Source organism: Canis aureus, chromosome 1 (assembly GCF_053574225.1).
Source record: "Canis aureus isolate CA01 chromosome 1, VMU_Caureus_v.1.0, whole genome shotgun sequence".
In the NCBI taxonomy this organism is placed as follows: Eukaryota; Metazoa; Chordata; class Mammalia; order Carnivora; family Canidae; genus Canis; species Canis aureus.
This window is the reverse complement of record NC_135611.1, coordinates 33,950,480-33,959,366: the sequence shown is the minus strand read 5'-3', so window position 1 is coordinate 33,959,366 and position 8,887 is coordinate 33,950,480. Positions and strand designations below refer to the sequence as shown.

General features: G+C 38.4%; 1 long non-coding RNA gene across 1 annotated transcript in view; it reads right to left on the bottom strand.

Moving 5' to 3' along the window:
* Positions 1–419: 419 nt before the first annotated feature.
* Positions 420–8,887, bottom strand: part of LOC144283016 (uncharacterized) — a 91,748-nt gene continuing 83,280 nt past the window's right edge. Inside the window, exon 2 of the long non-coding RNA XR_013351394.1 lies at positions 420–467. This is a non-coding gene — a long non-coding RNA (uncharacterized LOC144283016). The remainder of the gene's footprint in view (positions 468–8,887) is intronic.

Genomic DNA, 8,887 nt, shown 5'->3' with positions numbered 1-8,887 from the left:
GCCACGATAGCCAAACTGTGGAAGGAGCCTCGGTGTCCAACGAAAGATGAATGGATAAAGAAGATGTGGTTTATGTATACAATGGAATATTACTCAGCTATTAGAAATGACAAATACCCACCATTTGCTTCAACGTGGATGGAACTGGAGGGTATTATGCTGAGTGAAGTAAGTCAGTCGGAGAAGGACAAACATTATATGTTCTCATTCATTTGGGGAATATAAATAATAGTGAAAGGGAAAATAAGGGAAGGGAGAAGAAATGTGTGGGAAATATCAGAAAGGGAGACAGAACATAAAGACTGCTAACTCTGGGAAACGAACTAGGGGTGGTAGAAGGGGAGGAGGGCGGGGGGTGGGAGTGAATGGGTGACGGGCACTGGGTGTTATTCTGTATGTTAGTAAATTGAACACCAATAAAAAAAAAAAAAAAAAAAAAAAAAAAAAAAAAAAAAAAAAAAGACCATCTTGCTAAAAGATGAAAGGGACAACCAGGAAATTAAAAAAGAATTAAAATGATTTTTGGAAACTAATGAGAATGAAGATACAACTGTTCAAATCTTTGAGATACAGCAAAAGCAGTCCTGAGGGGGAAATACATCACAATACAAGCATCCATCCAAAAACTGGAAAGAACTCAAATACAAAAGCTAACCTTACACCTAAAGAAGCTGGAGAAAAAACAGCAAATAGATCCTACACCCAGCAAAAGAAGAGAGTTAATAAAGTTTCGAGCAGAACTCAATGAAATAGAGACCAGAAGTACTGTGGAACAGATAAACAAAACCAGTAGGGCATCCCTGGGTGGCGCAGCGGTTTAGCGCCTGCCTTTGGTCCAGGGCGCGATCCTGGAGACCCGGGATTGAGTCCCACATCGGGCTCCCAGTGCATGGAGCCTGCTTCTCCCTCTGCCTCTGCCTCTCTCTCTCTGTGACTATCATAAATAAATAAATAAATAAAATAAAAAAAATAAACAAAACCAGTAGTTGGTTCTTTGAAAGAATTAATAAGATAGATAAACCATTAGCCAGCCTTATTAAAAAGAAGAGAGAAAAGACTCAAATTAATAAAATCATGAATGAGAAAGGAGAGATAACCAACACCAAGGAAATACAAATGATTTTAAAAACTTATTATGAGCAGCTATATGCCAATAAATTAGGCAATCTAGAAGAAATGGGCACATTTCTGGAAAACCACAACTAGCAAAACTGGAACAGGAAGAAATAGGAAACATGAATAGGCCAATAACCAGGGAGGAAATTGAAGCAGTCATCAAAAACCTCCCAAGACACAAAAGTTCAGGGCCAGATAAGAAAGCAAGACTCATCTATTTTCTGTCTGCAAGGGACTCATTTTAGACCTAAGGACACCTACAGCCTGAAAACGAAAGGTTGGAGAACCATTACCATTCAAATGGTCCTCAAAAGAAAGTAGGGGTAGCCATCCTCATATCAGATAAATTAAAGTTTATCCCAAAGACTGTAGTAAGAGATGCAGAGAGACAATATATCATACTTAAAGGATCCATCCAACAAGAGGACCTAACAATCATGAATATTTATGCCCCTAATATGAGAGCTGCCAAGTATATCAATCAATTAATAACCAAAGTTAAGATATACTTAGATAATAATACACTAATATTGGGAGACTTCAACACAGTGCTTTCTACAAATGACAGACACTCTAAGCACAACATCTCCAAAGAAACAAGAGCTTTAAATGAAACACTGGACCAGATGGATGTCACTGATATGTACGTAACTTTACTTCCAAACACAACTGAATTCACATTCTTCTCAAGTGTACGTGGAACTTTCTCCAGAATAGATCACATACTGGGTCACAAATCAGGTCTCAACTGATACCAAAAGACTGGTATTGTCTATGGTGAAAGAGAGTGGTCTAGTTTCATTCTTCTGCATGTGGATGTCCAATTTTCCCAGCAACATTTATTGAAGAGACTGTCTTTCTTCCAATGGATAGTCTTTCCTCCTTTATAGAATATTAGTTGACCATAAAGTTCAGGGTCCACTTCTGGGTTCTCTATTCTGTTCCATTGATCTATGTGTCTGTTTTTGTTCCAGTACCACACTGTCTTGATGACCACAGCTTTGTAGTACAACCTAAAATCTGGCATTGTGATGCCCCCAGATATGGTTTTCTTTTTTAAAATTCCCCTGGCTATTCGGGGTTTTTTCTGATTCCACACAAATCTTAAAATAATTTGTTCTAACTCTCTGAAGAAAGTCCATGGTATTTTGATAGGGATTGCATTAAATGTGTATAAAGATAAACTCAAAATGGATGAAAGATCTAAATGTGAGACAAGATTCCATCAAAATCCTAGAGAAGAATACAGGCAACACCTTTTTTGAACTTGGCCACAGTAACTTCTTGCAAGATACATCCACGAAGGCAAAAGAAACAAAAGCAAAAATGAACTATTGGGACTTCATCAAGATAAGAAGCTTTTGCACAGCAAAGGATACAGTCAACAAAACTAAAAGACAACCTCCAGAATGGGAGAAGATATTTGCAAATGACCTATCAGATATAGGGCTAGTTTCCAAGATCTATAAAGAACTTATTAAACTCAACACCAAAGAAACAAACAATCCAATCATGAAATGGGCAAAAGACATGAAGAGAAATCTCACAGAGGAAGACATAGACATGGCCAACATGCACATGAGAAAATGTTCTGCATCACTTGCCATCAGGGAAATACAAATCAAAACCACAATGAGTTACCACCTCACACCAGTGAGAATGGGGAAAATTAACAAGGCAGGAAACCACAGATGTTGGAGAGGATGCGGAGAAAAGGGAACCCTCTTACACTGTTGGTGGGAATGTGAACTGGTGCAGCCACTCTGGAAAACTGTGTGGAGGTTCCTCAAAGAGTTAAAAATAGACCTGCCCTACGACCCAGCAGTTGCACTGTTGGGGATTTACCCCAAAGATACAGATGCAATGAAACGCAGGCACACCTGCACCCCGATGTTTATAGCAGCAATGGCCACAATAGCCAAACTGTGGAAGGAGCCTCGGTGTCCATCGAAAGATGAGTGGATAAAAAAGATGTGGTTTATGTATACAATGGAATATTACTCAGCTATTAGAAATGACAAATACCCACCATTTGCTTCAACGTGGATGGAACTGGAGGGTATTATGCTGAGTGAAGTAAGTCAATCAGAGAAGGACAAACAGTGTATGTTCTCATTCATTTGGGGAATATAAATAATAGTGAAAGGGAATATAAGGGAAGGGAGAAGAAATGTGTGGGAAATATCAGAAAGGGAGACAGAACGTAAAGACTGCTAACTCTGGGAAACGAACTAGAGGTGGTAGAAGGGGAGGAGGGCGGGGGGTGGGAGTGAATGGGTGACGGTCACTGGGGGTTATTCTGTATGTTGGTAAATTGAACACCAATAAAAAATAAATTAAAAAAAAAAAGACTGGTATTGTCCCCTGCATATTTTCAGACCATAATGCTTTGAAACTAGAACTCAATCACATGACGAAATTTGGAAGAAATTCAAACACGTGGAAGTTAAAGACCATCCTGCTAAAAGATGAAGGGGTCAACCAGGAAATTAGAAAATAATTTAAAAGATTCATGGGAACTAATGAGAATGAAGATACAACTGTTCAAAATCTTTGGGATACTTGGGCAGCCTGGGCGGCTCACCAGTTTAGCCCCATCTTCAGCCCAGGGCATGATCCTGGACACCTGGGTTTGATTCCCATGTCAGGCTTGAGTCCCATGTCGGACTCCCTATGTGGGGAATGCTTCTCCCGCTGCCTCTCTCTCTCTCCCCCCTCCCTCTTTCTCTTTCTCTCTCTCTCTCTGTCTCTCATGATAAATAAATAAAGTCTTAAATTAAAAAAAAAAAAAGATCTTTGGGAATCAGCAAGAGCAGTCCTGAGAGGGAATCACATCGCAATACAAGCATCCTTCAATAATTGGAAAAAACTCAAATACACAAGCTAATCTTGCACCTAAAGGAACTAGAGAAATAACAACAAATAAAACCTATACCAAACAGAAGAGAGTTAATAAATATTCAAGCAGAACTCAGTGAAATAGAGACCAGAAAAACTGTGGAACAGATCAACAAAAACAGGAGTTGGTTCTTTGAAAGAATTAATAAGATAGATAAACCATTACCAGCCTTATTTAAAACAAAAAAGATTCTAATTAATAACATCATGAATGAAAAATGAGAGATCACAACCAATACCAAGGAAATACAAACGATTTTATAACATATTATAAGCAGCTATGCACCAATAAATTAGGCAATCTAGAAGTAATGGACGCATTTCTGGAAAACCACAAACTACCAAAACGGGAACAGAAAGAATCAGAAAACCTAAACAGGCTGATAACCAAACAGGAAATCGAAGCAGTCATCAAAAACCTCCCAAGACACAAAAATTCAGGACCAGATGGCTTCCCAGGGGAATTCTATCAAACCTTTAAAGAAGAAACCATACCTATTCTGCTAGAGCTGTTCAGAAAGATAGAAAGAGATGGAGTACTTCCAAACTCACTCTATGAGGCCAGCATCACCTTACTTCCAAAACCAGACAGAGACCCCACCAAAAAGGGGAATTATAGTCCAATATCCCTGATGAACACTGATGCAAAAATTCTCAACTAGATACTAGCCAATAGGATCCAACAATACATTAAGAAGATTACTCACCATGACCAAGTGGGATTTTTTTCCCGGGATGCAAGGCTGGTTCAACACTCGTAAAGCAATCAATATGATTTATCATATCAGCAAGAGCAAAAACAAGAACCAGATGATCCTCTCAATAGATGCAGAGAAAGCATTTGACAAAATACAGCATCCATTCCTGATCAAAACTCTTCCGAGTGTAGGGATAGAGGGAACATTCCTCAGCATCTTAAAAGCCATGTACGAAAAGCCCACAGCAAATATCATTATCAATGGGGAAACACTGGGAGCCTTTCCCCTAAGATCAGGAAAATGACATGGATTTCCACTCTCACCACTTCTATTCCACATAGTACTAGAAGTCCTAGCCTTAGCAATCAGGCAACAAAAAGAAATAAAAGGCATTCAAATTGGCAAAGAAGAAGTCAAACTCTCCCTCTTCACAGATGATATGATACTGTACATAGAAAACCCAAAAGACTCCACCCCAAGATTGCTAGAACTCATACAGCAATTTGGCAATGTGGCGGATACAAAATCAATGCCCAGAAGTCAGTGGCATTTCTATACACTAACAATGAAACTGAAGAAAGAGAAATTAAGGAGTCAATCCCATTTACAATTGCACCCCAAAGCATAAGATACCTTGGAAATAACCTAACCAAAGCGGTAAAGGATCTATACCCTAAAAACTACGAAAACTTCTGAAAGAAATTGAGGAAGACACAAAGAGATGGAAAAATATTCCATGATCATGGACTGGAGGAATTAATATTGTGAAAATGTCAATGCTACCCAGGGCAATTTACACATTTAATGCAATCCCTATCAAAATTCCATGGACTTTCTTCAGAGAGTTGGAACAAATTGTCTTAAGATTTGTGTGGAATCAGAAAAGGTGCCGAATAGCCAGGGGAATATTAAAAAAGAAAACCATAGCTGGGAGCATCACAATGCCAGATTTCAGGTTGTACTACAAAGCTGTGGTCATCAAGACAGTGTGGTACTGGCACAAAAACAGACACATAGATCAATGGAACAGAATAAGGAATCCAGAAGTGGACCCTCAAATTTATGGTCAACTAATATTCGACAAAGGAGGAAAGACAATCCACTGGAAAAAGGACAGTCTCTTTAATAAATGTTGCTGGGAAAATTGGACATCCACATGCAGAAGAATGAAACTGGACCATTATCTTACACCTTACACAAAGATAAACTCAAAGTGGATGAAAGATCTAAATGTGAGACAAGAATTCATCAAAACCCTAGACAACACAGGCAACACCCTTTTTTAACTTGGCCACAGTAACTTCTTGCAAGATACATTCATGAAGGCAAGAGAAACACAAGAAAAATTCCGGGGGAGGGGGCGGTGACTGGGTGATGGGCACTGAGGGGGGCACTTGAATGGATGGGCACTGGGTGTTATGCTATATGTTGGCAAATTGAACTCCAATAAAAAATAAAATATAATAAAATAAAAATATTCTTATACTTAAAGAGTATTTACATAAAAATTCCTTATGTTAATAATGGAGGACGGCAAATCAAAAAATGAGTCTAAAGTACTTATTAAGTTAATGAAAATAGAAAAAATATAACAATTATGATTTAAGTTTAAAGAATCCAGTTGGTTTTTATTTGATATAAGGACGGTGGAATTAAATATTTATTCACAAATCTATATCAATAAATCATCTTGGTATGTTTCAAATAACATAAATGCTAAATAAGCTATGTGTCCTCATTCAGTCTGTTGTAACAAAATACTGCATAAATTACTTCTCACAGTGTTTTAGGCTGGAAGTCTGAGATCAGACCCTCTTCTGGTCAGGAGTGAGCTATCTTTGCAAGGTCTTTTTTTTTTTTTTTTTTTTTTTTTAATAAGAACACTAATCCTATTATGAGGACCAAACCTTCATGGCCTAAGTAACTCCTAAAGGTCTCAACCCTTAATACCATCACTTTGAGTATTAAGATTTCAACATGAATGTTGGGGGAGGAAACAGGTGCAAAGTTACACCATAGCACCCTGTAACCATTATCTTTATCATTTCCTCAAGACACATACTGTAAATTACTTTTCATTATTATTTTTCTTTTTGGCATTTACAGGGAAATGATGTGGAATGATAGTTCTTTAATCCCATGTACATAAGGGCTCTAGAAAACTTAAGTAGCTTCCTGTTTCTGAGATTATGGACTAGTATTGGAGAACTTTGCATTGCTTATAAAAGTTGCAAAGAAAAAATGGTGTAAGGTTTTGGGTCTCAGAGCTGCACCGTGGTATTGGCAAGAACAAGCATTTTACAAAAGGCAGCAAAATGGAGCCAAATAGACAGTAGTTGATCCATTTTCTAAAAGATTGATTGATTAATTAATTAATTCAATCATTCATTCAAGACACAGAGAGAGACAGAGACACAGGCAGAGGGAGAAGAAGGCTTCCCACAAGGAGCCCAGTGTGGGACTGGATCCGGGACCCCAGGATCATGTCCTGAGCTGAAGGAAGACATTCTACCACTGAGTTGGCATTCCAGTTGATCCATTTTTTTAAAGTAACATTGATATGAGGTGAAAGTACCAGCTATGTTCAATATAAGTAGCATTGAAAAACTGTTAATCTGCCATTAGAAAGGACAAATACCCACAATTTGCTTTGACGTGGCTGGAACTGGAAGGTATTATGCTGAGTGAAGTAAGTCAGTTGGAGAAGAACAATCATTAGATGGTTTCACTCATACGGGGAATATAAGATATAGTGAAAGAGATTATAGGGGAAAGGAGGGAAAATGAGTGGAAAAAATAGAGCGACAAAACATGAGAGACTCCTAATTCTGGGGAACAAATGAAGGGTAGTGGAAGGGGAGGCAGGTGGGGTGATCAGTGACTGGGTAACAGGCACCGAGGAGAGCACTTGACGGGATGAGCACTGGGTGTTATACTATATGTTGGCAAATTGAACTTCAATAAAATATATATATATATATATATATATATATATATATATATATATAACATATTACGTGTAATATTACATATATAATATATTACAAAAAATATATGAATTAACAAGGCAGGAAACCACAAATGTTGGAGAGGATGTGGAGAAAAGGAAACCTTCTTACCCTGCTGGTGGGAATGTGAACTGGGGCAGCCACTCTGGAAAACTGTGTGGAGGTTCCTCAAAGAGTTAAAAATAGATCTGCCCTACGACCCAGCAATTGCACTGCTGGGGATTTACCCCAAAGTTACAGATGCAGTGAAACGCCGGGACACCTGCACCCCGATGTTTATAGCAGCAATGGCCACAATAGCCAAACTGTGGAAGGAGCCTCGGTGTCAATCGAAAGATGAATGGATAAAGAAGATGTGGTCTGTGTATACAATGGAATATTACTCAGCCTTTAGAAATGACGAATACCCACCATTTGCTTTGACGTGGATGGAACTGGAGGGTATTATGCTGAGTGAAATAAGTCAATCGGAGAAGGACAAACATTATATGGTCTCATTCATTTGGGGAATATAAAAAATTGTGAAAGGGAATAAAGGGGAAAGGAGAAAAAATAAATGGGAAATATCAGAAAGGGAGACAGAACATGAAAGACTCCTAACTTTGGGAAATGAACTAGGGGTGGTGGAAGGGGAGGTGGGTGGAGGGTGGGGGTGACTGGGTGGCAGCCACTGAAGTGGGCACTTGATGGGATGAGCACTGGGTGTTATTCTGTATGTTGACAAATTGAACACCAATAAAAAATAAATGTATTAAAAAATAAAAATAAAAAACTGTTAATCTGAAGGACTCAAGGAACCAAACTTGCATCTGATGACCTCTAGGGTACTGTTTTTGAAGCGAGCCTTGCTGATTAGCAGAATGATGGTGTTATGCTTAGAAAATTCAAGCTAATTACTAAGGATGTTCTGGGCAAAAACTGCCTGAGAAACTCCCATGGTATGTTATACTTTTGTGCTCTGGGATCAAAAAAGGGCAGGCTGTGATGGAAACTCATGTTGAGTTAGACTTCTGATGGTTATTTGGTTCATCTAGTCTATGTTCGTTTTACTAAAAAAAGCAGCAGATTCAGAAGACCTAAGTTCATTACCACAGGTCTGCAAAATCCAGAAGAAAGTGATGAAATTCATAACGCAAAAGTTGAAGACTAATGACTTGAAAGAAGGAG